The 17469-nt window shown below is 51.7% G+C and overlaps 1 long non-coding RNA gene across 7 annotated transcripts in view; it reads left to right on the forward strand.

The window, feature by feature from the left end:
• Window positions 1-4121: 4121 nt before the first annotated feature.
• LOC140612317 (uncharacterized) overlaps window positions 4122-17469 on the forward strand; it is a 74675-nt gene continuing 61327 nt past the window's right edge. For 5 of the 7 annotated variants that reach the window (XR_012013593.1, XR_012013590.1, XR_012013592.1 and 2 more), the window contains exons 1-2: window positions 4440-4555; window positions 5215-5319. This is a non-coding gene — a long non-coding RNA (uncharacterized lncRNA). Of the gene's footprint in view, window positions 4393-4439; window positions 4556-5214; window positions 5320-17469 lie in introns of those variants that run through there. The other 2 variants (XR_012013596.1, XR_012013594.1) reach the window with 1 other exon arrangement.

Consider the following 17469-nt stretch of genomic DNA (forward strand, 5'->3'; position numbering starts at 1 on the left):
CCTTGGTCTCCCTTTTCTCTTCTCCCACCGCCTCTGCACACGTCCCTTTAGAAATAAAAACACTTATTTTGTAGGCGAGAGGGGAGGGTGTCCAGCTTTCCCTTGCCTCTTCACGGGTGCCCCCCTCGGTCCCAGGCGGCTTCCTCGCTGGGGCCGTGAGGCCGCGGGGGCAGGGGGATGATGCCCACCCCCTCTCCCTCCAGCCTGTCTGACTCTTGCCCGCCCAGACTTGGCTCGGTCCCCTTCCCAGATGGGGAAACTGAGGCAGGAAGGGAGGCAGGGCCGGGAGCAGCTCTCCCACCCGGCTCTCTCACCGCCCCCGCACCCGCGCCGGATTTAGCCGCAGGGAGGCTGGGAACATTGTCTTTATTTTAAGCCGCCGAGTGAGGCACGAACGCTGCTGCTCGCGACAAAGGGCTCGGCTAAGCAGCCGCAGGCGGCGCACGTGGGGGTCCGGCCCCACCCCCGCTCGACCCCCAGCCGCGGGGAGCGGCCCGGCCTGACCTCAGCCACTCGCCGCCTCTCTCTGGCCGGCTGGGACGCCGGCTGGCGCGGGACACCTGCGGCTCGGCTCCTGCTGGTTGCTATTTTGGGTCTCTTGGCTGAGGATGCGCGGCTCCGGGCCGGGCCGCCGAAGGGACGCGGGGCTGTCCGCGCGCGGGGTGGGCCCCTTCTCTCAGCCTCACGCGCGGGAGGAGCGAAGCTGCCCTTGGGCGCGAATCCAACTCTGCCTCTTCCCAGTTGAACCTCTCTGAGCAAGTTAGTGCCCCCCTCTAGGTCTTTGCCTCCATCCTTGTCACTGAAGTCAGAAATAACCTCCCCGCCGGGGTGGTCGACCCTTGGCGGCAGGTTAAGCGTGGCGCGGTCGCTCGCCACCCGCGAAAGCCACGACCGCCGATGGCTACAACTCGAGCGGCGACTCACTACGCGCGGGCGCTGCTAAACGCTCTACATTCTTTAGCTCGTGCATCTCTCACGACTCCCCGAGGGAGTTTCTGTTATTCCCATTTTACAGATGAGTAGGTTTACCCGTGGCGGCAACCCCAGGGCTCCGTGGAGGGTGCAGTCAGCGCGACTGGGCCATCCCCGGGCTGGGGTCAGGGTGGGGGTCACAGGGGATGCTAGGGACCTGTCGTGGTACGTGGGGCAGCGTGCATGTGTTAAAGGCAGGGGATCCTGCCTGAGGGCTGCGTGGGGTGGGGACAGGAAGTGAGCGCGCTCTGGGCGTGTGCTGCTGCTGGTGCTGGTGCTGGTGCTGGTGCTCTGCGCCGGCAGCCCCTCCGTGTAGACCGTCCCCCTCAGCCTGGACCCGCGTCAGAGGCTCGAACCCAGATACATGTGCCACTTCTCAGCATAGCTTTCTCCGTCCTGGGAAGAGGCTGCAGTGGGCGATCCTCCTCTTCCCACCAGACCTATGAGGTCGAACTGGCTGGTCTTCAGCTTCCTGGGGAATGGGTGTGGGTTGGGGGGGTCTCATCCGCTGTGGGAGGTGACCTCGATTTCGAGCCCGAAGGTGGGGGGGAGGGAGGCAGTTAGTCGCCCTGCAGGCACCCCTCCTTGCCCCCCGCCGCCCCACCGCTGCTGCAGGCCCTCAGCCTCTTCCCTCACCTCCCCAACGTGGGGGGTGGGGTGGGGGATACTCTGGGAGAAATTCCCAGATAAAAGAAGAAACTAAAATCCAGGGCGGGGCTGCGGGGAAGTCAGGCCTAGTAACCGGCCTCTGAGTCCCGGACACCCGGGGCCGGGGCGAGGGGGGGAAAGTGGCCACAACAAAAGGCATCATCTTGGGACAGGAAATCAACGTTTTCCGATCCGGTTCTGCAGTTCGGGGCTCCGAGGAACAATCTTCCTCCAAGTACCGGGCGCCTCACCTCCGGGGCGGGGCTCTGCGCAGCACCCTCGGGCGGGGGCGGGGGCGGGGGCGGGGCGGGGCGGGGGCGGGGCTCCGGGCAGCCCAGCCCTACCCGCCCCGCAGCCTCGAGGTCGGCTTCCCGAGAATGGGTGGGTTCTGGCTGGACCTTTCGCGGCCTGGACCTGGGCAGAGCGCCCCCTCGTCCCTCTGGCGGGTGGGGCAGCAGGAGTCGGGGGGTGTTGAATGCTGGGATCCGAGGCGACGCATCCTGGACGAGTCTGTGGATCGCGGTTGCGCGGGGCCTCGGGGGGCAGCGGCGTTCGGGCTGGGCGTTCCTAAGCGCTCTCTGTCCCAGACCGAGGGAAGAGGCGCCTGCCCCAGCGCTGCGGAGGTCCGTGCCTCGCACTCAAACCTCTACGGCCAAAAACGGCTTGAAAAATCTCATTAGCGGCGTCGACTTTGCTTCGCTTGGTCAGTGGGCACCGGGGCCCCAAGTTTTCCGCTGTCTGGTGTATGCGCCCTGTCCCTCGTCCTGACCCAACGTGAGACTCCTGGGGAGAAGCGGTGCAGAGCTTTGGGGGGCGCCTCGGGCCGGGTCCCCAAAGGCTTCTTTCCAGCCCCCTGCAGCTGAGTCCACGCACCCGACGAGACACCCGCGGGAGGCAGGGCCGATTTCGGGGACCCTGTCCCGGGCCGGCTAAGTTGGCTTTCTTGCCTCGTAGCATCCCCCCGCCCCCGGACCCCCGTGAGCGTGTAAACCCTTTCCTGGAGTCCCCACCCGAACGGACGCCGAGGCTGGAAGCCCACGGTGGCGAGGAGTGGGACCGAGCAGGGCGGTGGGGCCTAAGCCCGCTCTCCCTCCTGCCAACCTCTCAGCGAGACCCTCGCCCCGGGCGCGGGCGCAGCGAGTACGTCGGTGGGCCTCTCGGCCTGCGGCGTGGGGAGGCTGGAGCCGCGGATCCCCGCAGTCCTCCGCAGTCCTCCGCTGCCCCGGGCGCGCGTCACGTCCCCCCCGCGCTCCGCACCTCCGCCACGCCCTCTGGCCACGGGGCTCCGGCCGGGAGGGGCGGGGGGGCGGGGCGCGGTGGTGCCCGGCAGGCCTACGGCGCGGGCCGCGGGTGGGCAGGGGCGCGTGAGGGATGGTGAAGATCCGATTCTCAGGAGGAAATCGGGGTGGGCTACCCTTCACTGCGGCATTTGCAAGGCACATTGATGAGCGCTTTACCTGCGCTTTTCTCTACGTGCCCAGGAACATCCCCCTGGGCACGGTGCTGTGAGGATTTCCATTTTCCAGGTAGAAAACTGAGGCCCAGAGAGGTTCGGTTAACTCAGTCTGCCATCTGGACTCCTTCACAGTTTGTAGATCTTGGCCCCGGCGTGGAGCCTAACTAGTTGAGAACTCTGGGCCATATATAGAAGGAGGGATCAGGGCATCCCAGGGCAGCCCGGGTGGCTCAGCGGTTCAGCACCGCCTTTGGCCCAGGGGGTGATCCTAGAGTCCCGGATTGAGTCCCGCGTCAGGGTCCCTGCGTGGAGCCTGCTTCTCCCTCTGCCTGTGTCTCTGCATCTCTTTCTTTCTGTCTCTCATGAATAAATAAGATCTTAAAAAAAAATAAGAAAGAGGGATATCCTGAGAATTGGCTAAGCCAGCGTCTCCCCCAGCTTTTCATTCTGCTGCCCCATTTATTTAACAAACAGGGAGCTCTATTCTCAGTGTTTTACATGTATTTTTAAAAAGATTTTATTTATTTATTCATGAGGCACACACACAAAGAGGCATCCCTTACATGTTTTTTTTTTTTAAACCAATTTAATTTTTGTAATGACCTAATGAAATAGGTAGAATTATTAGACCCATTTCATAGAAAAGGAACCTGTGGTACTGAGAGGTTCAGTAATCTGTTTAAGGTCGCTCGGCTAGTAGGTGCCAGAGCGAGGCCAGTAGACTCCCCATTATTGCTGTTGCCTCTATCCTAAAGGTCCCCAGTATGAAGGTATCCACACCGCCTTCCCCTTCTGCCCCTTATTTCTGACTGTGAGCAACCAGTCTTGCTGCCAAGGTCGCCCCCCGCCCTTCTTCGCCCCTTGGCGCCTCCTGCCAGCCCCAGCCGCTGAAGGCCTGACCCGGGCAGGGATTGATGACTTCGGGCGACCTCGGAGGCGGCCTGTTTACTCGGCGCGTCCGCACACTCTGTGATTAACGGCGCACAATCGAGTTAGGGCCGGAGCTCGGCGGCTGGGGCTCGGGGCGGGGGAGGGGCGGGGAGGGGCGGGGAGGGGCCTCCCGCTAGAGCCGCCTCTCCCCGGGGCGCTTCAGGAGTTTGCTGGCAGCCGGAGCCCCCAGAAGGCCAGAAGCCCTGTGCCGGGCCAGCAGGGCTGCGGAGCTTGTGGCCCTCAGGGGCTGGGGACGAACCTCACTGCCTTTCTTGCCCTTGCCCTTTCCACGGAGGGCGGGAGGCTCAGGAAGGGAGAGGCTGGGTGCCTACTGGCGGCAGTCCTGGGAGGAAGGAAGAAGCCAGGCTGGCTCTGAGCCGTGGAAGGTGGGAAGCTGCCCTGCCTGGGCCTCAAGTTGCTTAGTTCTGGGGGGTGGGGTGGGGTGGGGTGGGGAAGGGTATGTGTTCCTCCTAGGCCTGTGGCCCTTTTCCTTGAGCCCACGTCTAAGTCCAGCCTGCTCTAGCTTTCCTGCCACCACCAGCCAAGGAGGTGAGTCTGCAAGCCACCCGGGGTGTGAGAAGACAGGGATAAAAACCCAGGCCCAGCGCAGCCCTTCTTATAGGGGAGCCTTTGCTCCCTTGACCTACATTCCAGGGATAGGCTTCCGGAGTTTTAAACAATAGTCACTCTAAAAACCACACAGTACGGTCTATATAGTATGCCGTACTTCCTCCAGGTTGATAATTCAGACCCATCCTAAGGGAACACTCTAGAGTCTAGGCCCAGCACTGTGCTAAAAACACCAGGCAGGGCACAAAAGAAACCGAAGCCCAGAAGCCGTGGGGTTGATGAGCAAGTTGAGAAGATAGGATGATCTAGTTAGGAGATAGGGTGTACCCAGAGTTCAGGAATTTCCTGGGAATAAGAAAAAAAGGTGAAGAAAAGCACAGGGATGGTCAATGGAAGCTGGCCTCATTGGGGAGGGTATAGGGCAGGCTGAAGAGGATGATCTGGTTCCGGGGCTTCTGTAGGATGTCAGGGCACCAGACTGAGTCAGGTTGGGGGCCCAGTCTAGAATCTTGTGGGAGGAAAGGAATCATGGTCTCTCTCCCAGCCTCAGTTTACCCATCTATAAATGGGACGGGGATAGAGGTAAAGATGGACTAGATGGTCCCAAAGGACTCTTTCAGCTCTGATGTTCTTTGCAGATGGGATACCTGGGGTTTGACTCAGTTCTGATTCTCCTGGCTCAGAGACCTTCACCAGATCACTCCTCTTCTCCGAGCTTTGGTTTTTCAGAAGTAAAACAGGAGGTGAGTCTAGCCTAGTATTCCTCAAAGTCTATTTTGCAAGACATTAGTAGGTGTAAATTATAAGAAAAAAGGCCTCCACGAGAAAACAGGAAATTAGGCTTTCTTTACTGCAGGAACCTATCAGAACCTTTAAATGGCAAATATGCACTAAGGATCTCTGAGAGACAGAGAAAACATGCAGATTTCCCAAACTTATTTCACCACCAGAATTTTTGGTAAGGATTTTATTTATTTATTTATTTGAGAGAGAGACAACACGAGTGAGGAGGGGCAAAGAGAGAATCTGAAGCAGATTCTATACTGAGCACAGAGCCAAATGCGTGGGGCTTGATCCCACGACTGTGGGATCATAACTTGAGCTGAACCCAAAAGTCGGTGGCTTAACCGACGGAGCCACCCAGGTGCCCTGACAGATTTTTTTTTTTTTTTTTTTTTTTTACCTGAGCATCTCTTAGGACTGGCATCCGAGGAGCATACTTGAGTCACAGTGCACAAGCTTGTGTGGAAGCCCTCCAGCTCCCACACGTGATAATACCAGGCCTTCTCTCTACCCTTCAGACCTGGACTCCTGTCCCCATCAAGGGCCCCTTTCCCTGGCTCCAAGCTTTTCTGGACACTCCTCATCCCAGGACCCCTCGCCCTACTTTCCTTAGTGTGTGCCTGGCTTCCCTCAAATATCCGTGACTCAGCCCTAGATGGTTGAAACTTAGTCCGTTCCCTGCCCCTTTCCCAGATCCTTTTTGGTTCCCAGAGGATCTGAAGAATGCCACCTGGGCTCTCCTGGCAGGGGTCAGTGTGATGGCCGCCCATAGCCCTGGGTGGGGTTTCCTGGTTCCCAATCCCAGGCCCAGCCTCCGTTCCTCAGTCAACGGGCCTCATTCCTGAGCCTACTATGAGGCCTCTGGCCCCAAGTATACAGGCTCCCACCTCTAGATCCTGTACTTTGAACCTCATCTCCAAGCCCTGATCCCACTTCCCATTCATGGCTCTCAGACTTCCTCTTCAGAGCTGTTTCCAGGAGTTTGGGTTCTATATGGTTAGCAGGTGACAGTTTCCCTGTCCCAGCTGCTTCTGCAACCCACTTGGTTTTTGGGCCAGAGCCAGAGTCAAAGGACGGCCAGGGCCGCAGGGGAGTGATTACACATATTGCCTGGTGAGGAGTGCACCGCACAGTGTTTACATTAAAATCCTCCTCCCCCAACACAATCTTGGTCCAAGGCGAGGGAACCCTTTCGAGGCAAAAAAAAAAATAGAGTATGAACTAAAACGTTCTAGTCAGGTAAGTGACGGGAGGTGGGAAGCAGAGGCAGGGGCAGAGGCCAAGAGATGGTGGGGTGGTAGAGTTGTAGGCCTGACTCAGCAGGTGGTCCTGGGATGAGGCTGGGGACAAGGGCCAGTCACAGGGTGAAAGGAACCATTTTATAGATGTGGAAGCTGAGGCTGTGTGACTTGCTGAGGGCTACACAGCCATCCAGTAGCTGGTACTCACACCCAGATAGTCTCTTTGTATTATAATCTCAGTTGACAGTTTATGGAAGTGGTTTCTCTTCATTACTTCCTCCTTCTAGAAATACTTTCTGTGCTTATTCTCTGAGGACACCCCCCTCTTGGTTCTCCTCCTCTCTCTCTGGCTTTTGTCCTCATTTCCCTTTGCTGACATTCCTCATCTCCCTACTCTAAACTTTGGAGTGTCTGGGCTCAGTCCTCGGACCTTCACACCCACTCCCAGGTGAATTCATGCCGCCCATGCACTGATGAGTCTCACATTTGTCTCCAGCCCAGCCTCTCTTCTGAATACCAGCCTTGTATACCCAGTGTTTTCTCATCTGTAAAATGGGGGTGACAATAGCTCTACCTCATCAGGCTCTCATGCAGATTAAATGAGTTCAGATATGTGAAGTGTCTGGAAGGTGCTGGGCTCAGTTTGAACATGATGACTGGAGCTATGATTATTGTCCCTGTCGTTACTGCTGCTTGCCAGCTCCAACTGGGAAATCTAGAATCATCTCAGACATGACTCATCTCAAACCCCAAACCTGACCTCTTTGGAGCATTGCCCATCTCAGTTGATGGCAACCCTCTCCTTCTAGTAGCTCACAGGCCCAAATTCTTGTGGTCAGCCTTGATTCTATTATTTTCTTCTTCTTTTTTTTTTTTAAGATTTTATTATTTATTCATGAGAGACACAGAGAGGCAGAGACAGAGGCAGAGGGAGAAGCAGGCTCCCCATGGAGAGCCTGATGTGGGACTTGATCCCAGGACCATGGGATCATGGGATCATGACCTGAGTGGAAGGCGACGTTCAACCACTGAGCCCCCACCAGGTGTCCCCTTGATTCCATTCTTTCTCTCGTAATCCCAAAACAAATTTATTAGGCAATCTTGTTGTCTCTTCCTTAACTCTATCCAGGGTGTTGCCACTCTGGTCTTGGCCAGTGTCATCTCTTACCTGGATTACTGCCTCCATACTGGCATTCTTGTTTCTACCCGGACTCCTCCACCGTCTGTTCTCAGCACAGCATTCAGAAAGTTCCTTTTGATACATAAGTAAAATCATGTCCTTCCTCTGTTCAAAATGTTCTAACAACTCTACATATTTCTCAGAGTAAAGTTCCAGGTCTTCTAATGACCTACAAGGTCCCATGTGGTCAGCCTCTTCTCCCCCCTCCACCTCATTTTCTACTACTGCCTCCCCACTACTCTGCTCCAGTCATACTGGCCTTGCTGTTCCTAGAACAAATCAAATACTTTTCTAGCCTGGGACTGGAGGTCAGTGGCTCAAAATCTTTCTGGAATGGTGGGCTATCTGGCGGGACAGAGAGCCACATTGATGGTCCTGGGAGAAGAGGTGCAGAGGCCGCCCGAGGCAGTGGCAGTGTGCTGGACGGGACATTACTGGCCTGGCCTATGAAATGAGGGTCGTGGGCCTTGTCTTATAGGAACTCCAGGAGTTTACTGAGACAATGGACAGAAACCCTGTCCTTGGTGGAGATGTAGGCTGGGCTGGGAGGCAGTTCAGTCCGGAGAGGGCCAGGGGCTGGAGCCTGGGGGCGGGACTGGTCCGGGCAGAGGCCATCATGTGTCTCCTTTGGGTGAGGCTAGTCCCGAGCCAGTCATCTGAGTAACAGGGGAGGTGAAGCAAGTGGAGAATCTGAAGGAGATGGCCGGGTAGGTACCCGCAATCCCAGCAGAAGTGGGACCAGGTGATGGAACCTTAGGATCAAACCGGGCCCAGGTTCTCAGGGGGCTCTGAAGGCGGGGCTGATAGGACCAGGGGGTGCGGTCAGAAGTTGGAAGGCAGGGCCAAGGCTAAGGAAAAGCCCTGGGAGGGAATAGGGTGGATCTAGAAACACATTTGGCTCAAAGGGATCAGAACAGGTATCTGGGAGTGAATCCTGCGGGGGCATGTCTGCCCCACCCCTGCAGAGCCTGGTGCGGAGCCCTCCTTCTTCCTCCCCTTTCTTGGGGCTGGGACCATGTGTACTTGTTTTTGGACGCACATGGAGCCAGGCTCCTTGGGCCAGGGTAGAGTTCTGTTAACCCAGGAAGGGGCTGGAGCAGGCTTTGGATTGGCAGGTGCGCTTTCCCGACTGGGCAGCCACAGTCTTGCATCCCAACTTGCTCTCTGCAGCCATTGCCAGACTCCCCATCACCTCTACTGCCCCCTGCCCCCACCCAACCAGGCTCAGAACTGGTACCAGGACCAGGAATCCTCAGTGTGATCTGGACCGCAGGTCATGCAATCCTCCATCTGTCTTTCACGTGTTGTCCCCATTGGCATCAGTGCCTCAGCAGGGGCTGAGGGGGAGAGAGGGCACGAGGGTAGGAGGGTGAGACCAGATCTCATTGACTCCCCTGGCTGTGTTTTTGCCTTCCTGGGCCTCATCCCTGCTAGCTCAGGGCTGACTGGAGCCAGATCACAGAAGAGCTGAGGGGTCTGGCAGTAAAGCCTAGGTTAGCTGGACTTCCTGAACAGTGTGAGGATGCACACTGCTGCTGCAGCCAGGGCCTGGCTAGGAGAGCAGAGACTTGCTGCCTCCCTGGTCAACTCCCCCTTCCTCTCTTCTCCCTTGTTTCCAGAGGAGAAACAAGGAGGGAGGGAGTTTCACAGCCTCCTGATAGGCTCCTTCTCCCACTTCCAGGGAAGACTGATGGGCCCGTGGAAGTTGGGGGGTGAGCAGATGCCTATGGTTTTTCACTGTAACTAAGAAAAGCCCGGCGGGGAGCAGAGAGAAATGGAGAGGAAGTTGGGAGTATGGTGTGTGTGTGTGTGTGTGTGTGCGTGTGTGTGTGCATGAATTCTACTGCCAAGTCAACTACCTGGGTTCAAGTGTAGGCTCCATTACTTATTAGCTGTGTCTTACCTTCCTCAAGGGTAATAGTAATTCTTCCTGAGGATAATAATAATACTTGCCTTATGAATTACAGAGCATTTTGATATGTGTCATGACATCATATCATACAGAATAGTTTTCCTGCTCTACAACAGGACCCCCTGTGGTCCACCTCATCCCTTCTTGCTCCTTCCAGACCTCTGACAACTGACCTTTTTTACTTTCTCCATGTATTTTGTGTATTTTTTAAAAAAAGGATTTATTTATTCATGAGAGACACAAGAGAGAGACAGGCAGAGACATGGCAGAGGGAGAAGCAGACTGCATGCAGGGAGCCTGATGTGGGACTCAATCCCGGATCCCGGGATCATGCCCTGGCCCGAAGGCAGGCACTAAACTGCTGAGCCATCCAGGGATCCCCAATGATACTGTTTTTTAAATGTCAATTTCCAGTTGTTCATTGCTAGTGTATAGAACTGTGGAAGGAGCCTCGGTGTCCATCAAAAGATGAACGGATCAAGAAGATGTGGTCTATGTATACAGTGGAATATTCCTCAGCCATTAGAAATGACAAATACCCACCATTTGCTTCGACGTGGATGGAACTGGAGGGTATTATGCAGAGTGAAATAAGTCAATCGGAAAAAGACAAACATATTCATTTGGAGAATATAAAAAATAGTGAAAGGGAATAAAGGGGAAAGGAGAAAAAATGAGTGGGAAATATCAGAGAGGGAGACAGACCATGAAGACTCCTAACTCTGGGAAATGAACTAGGGGTGGTGGAAAGGGAGGTGGGTGGGGGGTGGGGGTGACTGGGTGACGGGTACTGAAGGGGGCACTTGATGGGATGAGCACTGGGTGTTATGCTATCTGTTGGCAAATTGAACTCCAATTAAAAAAAAAAAAGGGAAAACTAAAAAAAAAAAAAAAAGAGCAATTCTTTAAAAGTGTTGATATAGATCCCACAACCTTGCTAAGCTCATGTTTTAGTTGTGGTAGATTCCATTGGATTTCCTGCATAGATGATGGATGGTCACTGCATGATTGTTTGGAGGCGTCAGTGGGCTGATGTGGAGTGGCCACTGCGGATGGACCAGAGAGGAACAATGGGAGAAGTTGGGCATAGTTACTTTAAAAAAAAAAAAAAAGATTTATTTATTTATTTTGTTGAGAGAGAGAGAGAACGAGAGAGTGAGCGAGCACTCAGTGAGTGGGGAGGGGCAAAGGGAGAGGGAGAAGGAGAGAAGGAGAGAAGCAGACTCCTCGTTGAGCACAGAGCCCGTCTTGGGGCTTGCTCCCAGGACCCTGAGACACTACCTGAGCCAAACCAAGAGGTGGCTACTTAACCGGCTGAGCCCCCCAGGTGCCCCTAGGCATAGTTTTTTGAATGAAATGGACTTAGGTGGGTTTGGCTAGGAGGGAGGGATTCCTAGGTCGGGTGCTTCTCTGGAATCACAGTGAGATAGGTCCCTCCTGTCCTCCCCTGCTGTCATTTTTCCAGCCCTCCTCTTGGCATCCATATCCATGAGATGCAGGGGCTCCTTTCTCCGCTTTTTACCTCTTCTCAGTCCTCAGGAGGCCTGGAGTGAGACCATCTGCTGCTCCTGCTGCTTCTGCCCCAATTTCTCTTTTTACCTATGGGGAAAGGAGAAGCAAGGCTTGGGAGTAGCACTGGGGGATTCTTTTTAGGTGTCTGTGCTCAGCTGTCCCACTTTATGTCCAAACCACCCAACTGTTTCCAAGAGCCGAGAGTCCCAGGAAGGATTCTAGGGGACTCAGCCTGTGAGAACAGGAGCCAGGAGGCTCAGCAGGCAAGAGGCCTGGATTCTGGCCTTGGCTCTACCAGAGTCCAGGTAAATGACCCCAGCTGACCTCTCCCCTCAGTCTGGCCTTTTTCTGTCTTCTCCCCAGGTCCCATACTGTGTTGAGCAGTGGCTGGCCCAGAGTGTCTGGCAGGAGGACAGTGATGACACAGGCAGCTACAGGGTCCTGTCTATAGATGAAGAAAAGCAGGCAGGGGTAGAACTCAGCTATTGGGCCCACCAGGATCCTGCCTGTGTCAGTCAAGGTCATTTTCATGCTCAGACCACTCTGCCTGTGGGGAGGAGGAACACCTTGGTGAGGTCATTGGGGCTGCCGAGTGCTCTAACTCTGCCTGCTACCAGTGCTCCCTCTTTTCACATTCCCTACAGGGCCAAATGCTTGCACTGACCTTGGCTGAAAGGAAAGTGGGAAGCAAATGGTTTTGGAACCAGGGAGCCTGGGTTCTGGTCTCAATTTTGCATTTGCTGTGTGACTGTGAACAACTTCCTGACCAGTCTTTCCCCAGAGCACCAAACTACATGTCCAGCTTCCTGTTCAAAATCTTCATTAGGCTGTTTAAAAGGCCTTTCAAATTTTAGACGGTCAAGGAACTCATCATTTCTGTCTCCAGGCCTGCTCCTCTCCCACATTTCTCCATCCTGGCATGTGGCAGTTGTAACCACCACCCAGTTGCTCAGGCTCAAGTATCTTCTTGATGATGCCTCCTGTTCTCTTATTTTCCTACAACCAGGGTATGAATTTGGACACTCTTTGAAACATGTTCAGAGTCAGGCTCTCTCTGGATCTCTCTCTAACCACCACCTGCCAGTCCACTCCAGCCCTTCTCATCTTTGCTGGTACAATTGCAGTATCTTCTGGTCTCGTCTTCCCATTTCTGGTCTTGTGTCTGGCCCTTTGTCCCTGGCTTGTTCTCCACGAGGAAGCCAAAATGATCTTTAATGTTTTAAATTACTTTTTTTAAAGTTTTTAATTCCAGTTAGTTAACATACAGTGTTGTTAGTTTCAAGTGTACGATATAGTGACTGAATACGTTGCCTGGTGCTCATCACAAGTGCCCTCCTTCATTCCCTCCTAGATCCCCCATTCCTTCCTCCCCCAACCCCAAAATGATCTTTAAAGCCATAACTCAGATCACTTCATTTTTTAAAAGATTTTATTTATTTATTCATGAGAGACACACGCACAGAGAGGCAGAGACACAGGCAGAGGGAGAAGCAGGCTCCATGCAGGGAGCCCGATGTGGGACTGGATCCTGCGTCTCTAGGATCACGCCCTGGACTGAAGGCGGTACTAAACTGCTGAGCCACCGGGGCTGCCCACACTTTTTTTTTTTTTTTTAAGATTTTATTTATTTATTCACGAGAGACATACAGAGAGAGAGACAGGCAGAGACACAGCAGAGAGAGAAGCAGGCTCCAGGCGGAGAGACTGATGTGGGACTCAATCCTGGGATTCCAGGATCAGGCCCTGGGCTGTAGGCAGTCGCTTAACCGCTGAGCCACCCAGGCGTCCTGATCACTTCACATTCTGCTTAAAACCACACAGTGACCTCTCATCATGCTAGAATAAAATCTGACCGCCTTGCAAATCCCTGCATGATCAGTCCCAACTTTCCTCCATTCTTATCGTGTACCTGTTCCTTTGCATTCTCATGAAGGCCTTCAGACTTACTGTTTACCTTTAATCTTTACTGGGGAGACCTGCCTGGTCATTCTGTTCCTCTTACCTAAGCAACTACCTAGTCACTTTTTCTCTACATTTTTTTAAAAGATTTTATTTTTTTATTTGTGAGAGACACAGAGAGAGAGAGAGAGGCAGAGACACAGGCAGAGGGAGAAGCAGGCTTCCTGCCGGCAGCTCGATGTGAGACTCGATCCTGAAACCCCAGGATCACACCCTAAACTGAAGGCAGACACTCAACCTCTGAGCCACCCAGGCGTCCCAATAATCTTTTATAAAAAAAGGTTTATTCCTCTATTTTAGAGCGAGAGTGAGAGAGTGAGAGTGCGTGAGAGAATGAGCAGGCACGTGAGTAGGAGGGAGGGGCAGTGGGAAGGGAGAGAGAGAGAATCCAAAGCAGACTTCCTACTGGGCTTGGAGCCCATCACAGGGCTTGATGCCACACCCCAAGATCATGACCTAAGCCGAAATCAAGAGCCGGATGCTCAGCCTACTGAGCCACTGAGGCTCCCCCTTAATATTTTTAATATTAGAACTTTGTCAATGTTAAAACTTTTTAAATTTTTATTTATTTATGATAGTCACACAGAGAGAGAGAGAGAAGCAGAGACATAAGCAGAGGGAGAAGCAGGCTCCATGCACCGGGAGCCCGACGTGGGATTCGATTCCGGGTCTCCAGGATCGCGCCCTGGGCCAAAGGCAGGCGCTAAACCGCTGCGCCACCCAGGGATCCCATTTGTCAATGTTAAATGTTGAAAATGCCTTCTCCAAATCTGTCATTTGTCTTTTAAATTTGTCCATTGTGCCCCCCCCTTTTTTTTAAAGATTTATTTATTTATTTATGATAGACATAGAGAGAGAGGCAGAGACACAGGAGGAGGGAGAAGCAGGCTTCCATGCTGGGAGCCCGATGTGGGACTCGATCCCGGGACTCCAGGATTGCACCCTGGGCCAAAGGCAGGCACTAAACCGCTGAGCCACCCAGGGATCCCCCATTGTGCCCTTTAATAAACAGAAGTCCTTTTCTTTTTCTTTTTTTTTTTTTAAGATTTTATTTATTTATTCATGAGAGACACAGAGAGAAAGAGAGAGAGGCAGAGACACAGGCAGAGGGAGAAGCAGGCTCCATGCAGGAAGCCTGATGCGGGACTCGATCCTGGATCCTGGCATCACACCCTGAGCTGCGGGCAGACACTCAACTGCTGAGCCACCCAGGTGTCCCCAGAAGTCCTTTTCAATATCATCAGATTGATATCCTTGCCATATATCTTTGTCTCTTCTTTCTCTTTCTCTGTCTCTGTCTCTAAGCCCTCTCTTCATTTCTGCTTGGTTCTTGCATCAAGAAGGCAATTCACATAGTACAGCTTTCTATGTATTAATAGGTGGTATAGTGAGTCTCTCCTTCTTGCTTTCCTGTTTCAAAATTCACTTAGCAATTATGGTCTTTTCTCTTCTATACACATTTTAGAGTACAAACCGAAATTCTGATTAGAGTCCATTGAATTTCTAGAAGTTAACTTGGGGATGATGGGCATCTTTATCACATTATGTCATTTATTTTTTATTTTTAAAGATTTATTTATTTGAGAGAGAGAGAGAGAACAGGGGAGGGGCAGAGGGAGAGGGAGAGAAACAGAGTTCATGCTGAACCTGGGGCCTGACATGGGGCTTGATGATATAACCCAGAGATCATGACCTGAGCCGAAACCAAAAGTCAGATGCTCAACCATCTGAGCCACTCAGGTGCTCCCACATTATGTCATTTAAACAAGAGTGTGGGATCTCTCTCCACTTACTAAAATAATCTTCATGATCTTAAAAAGAGTTTTAAAAATTCTCCTCATGAAAGTCTCAGGTGTCCTATGTCATTTCCCTAGTGATACCTAGCTTTTGGCATTGTTCAGAATGGTATCTTAATTTTCAAAGGTTTTCTAGATTATTTCTCTGGATTATTGCTTCTAGGTTATTTCTATTGATCTTCTGGTAATTTGATTTTTTATCCAGCATCCTTGCTGAACTCTCTTCCCAGTTTTAATTGTTTGTTAATTTTATTGGTTTATTTAGGTAGATGATCATATTCTCTCTAAATAACGACATTTTAAACACTTCTCTTTTACATTTCTTATATCTCTTTCTTTCCTTGTAGATCAGTGCTGTCCGGGACCCCTAGTACTGTGCTGCATAGTTGATTCCAAGGTCAAAGAGCATGCACACAACTTCCTCCATTCTGTATAGTGTTTGTTTTGATCCTTACTCTCTCTGGGTTCCTGATTTCCCTTAGATGGTTGGCCCAGTTTTCCTTTAATCTTATTCCAGCTCTTTGATGTTTTTAAGGATATTTTAAAATACTTTATACTTTTTTGAGCTTATCTTCAGTGTTATTTTGTTATTTTAATGGAAATAGAAATCCTTTTTCTAATTGATTTCCAGAAGTTCGTTATAAATGCTGGATACAAATCCTTGCAAATACCTTCTTTTACTCTTTTCACATTATTTATAGTGAAACAGATGGCCAGAACTGAAAAAAACTCAAAGCAGAAAAATTTATCAATGTTCCTGTTTTGGTTAGCCCTTTTTTATGTCTTAAGAAATCCTTTCCACTTTAGCAGGAATTAATTTTTGTTTAAGATTGAAATATGAATTGCATTTTACTTATTTCGCATATGGGTGAGTAGATGTCCTGATACTATTTATTGAACGGTCCATGTTTTATCCAATCATCTGCAATGCTTCCTCTGCAGCTTTCTTCTGTGGGTCTGTTTCTGAGCTTCTTATTCTTTCCCATTGGGCAATTTGTTTTTTCCTGCTCCATCATCCACTGTCTTAATTACTACAATTTTATAATAAGAATTTATAATATGTCTTGATTTCTGGTAGGGCAAATCCTTCTACTTCATTCTTTTCTTTTTTTTAATATTTTATTCATTAATTCATGAAAGACACACAGAGAGAGAGGCAGAGACATAGGCAGAGGGAGAAGCAGGCTCCATGCAGGGAGCCTGATGTGGGACTCAATCTTGGGATCCAGGATCACGCCCTGGGCTGAAGTCAGGCACTTAACTGCTGAGCCACTCAGGCGTCCCCCATTCATTCTTTAAAAAAAAAACTGCTTAGGGGTGCCTGGGTGGCTCAGTCTGTTAAGTGTCCAACTCTTGATCTCAGCTTAGGTCTTGATCTCAGGGTTGTGAGTTCAAGCCCTGTGATGGACTCCAGACTGGGTGTGGAACCTACTTTTAAAATAGAGAAAAGAATTATGGCACCTGGGTGGCTCAGTAGGTTGAATGTCTGACTTTGGCTTGGATCAAGATCTCAGGGTCCTGGGATTGAGCCCCATGTTGAGCTCTGCACTCAGAGTGGAGTCTACTTCTCCCTTTTCCACTCCCCTGCTTGTGCTCTCTCTCTGTCTCTCAGAAATAAAATCTTAAAAGATTTTTTTATTAGTTACATGTGACTGACCCATAGCACTTCTATACACATTTGACAATTTGCTTGCCAGTTTTTGGAAACTATCCATTGGGATTTTTTTTTTAAGATTTTATTTATTTATTCATAGAGACAGAGAGAGAGGCAGAGACACAGGCAGAGGGAGAAGCAGGCTCCATGCAGGGAGCCCAACGCGGGACTCGATCCAGGGTCTCCAGGATCACGCCCTGGACTGACGGTGGCGCTAAACCGCTGCACCACCAGGGCTGCCCTCCATTGGGATTTTTAAAAAGATTTTATTTATTTATTTGAGAGAGAAACACACACACACACAGAGGGAGAGAGAGAGAGAGAGAGAGAGCATGAGTGCACAAGTTGGGGAAAAGGCAGAGGCGGGGAGAAGCAGGCTCCCTCCTCAATAGGGGCTTGATCCCACAAGACCTGAGCCAAAGGCAGATGCTTAACTGACTGAGCCACCCAGGAGCCCTCTGGAATTTTTTTTTTAATATTTTATTTATTTGAGAGAGAGAGAAAGGATAAGTGGGGAGGGAGGGGCAGAGGCAGAGGGAGAAACAGACGCCCCACTGAGCAGGTACCTGATGGGGGTGGGTGGATTCGGGGGGCTTGCTCAATCCCAGAACCCTGAAATCATGACCCAAGCAGAAGGTAGATACTTAACTCACTGAGCCACCCAGGTGCCTCTGGAATTTAAAATTATTTTTATTTTTTATTTTATTTTTATTTTCTGAAGATTTTACCCATTTATTCATGAGAGACACAGAGAGAGAGAGAGGCAGAGACACAGGCAGAGGGAGAAGCAGGCTCCATGCAGGGAGCCTGATGTGGGACTTGATCCCCAGACCCCGGGATCATGACCTGAGTCAAA

This window comes from Canis lupus, chromosome 21, assembly GCF_048164855.1.
Source record: "Canis lupus baileyi chromosome 21, mCanLup2.hap1, whole genome shotgun sequence".
Taxonomy (NCBI): domain Eukaryota; kingdom Metazoa; phylum Chordata; class Mammalia; order Carnivora; family Canidae; genus Canis; species Canis lupus.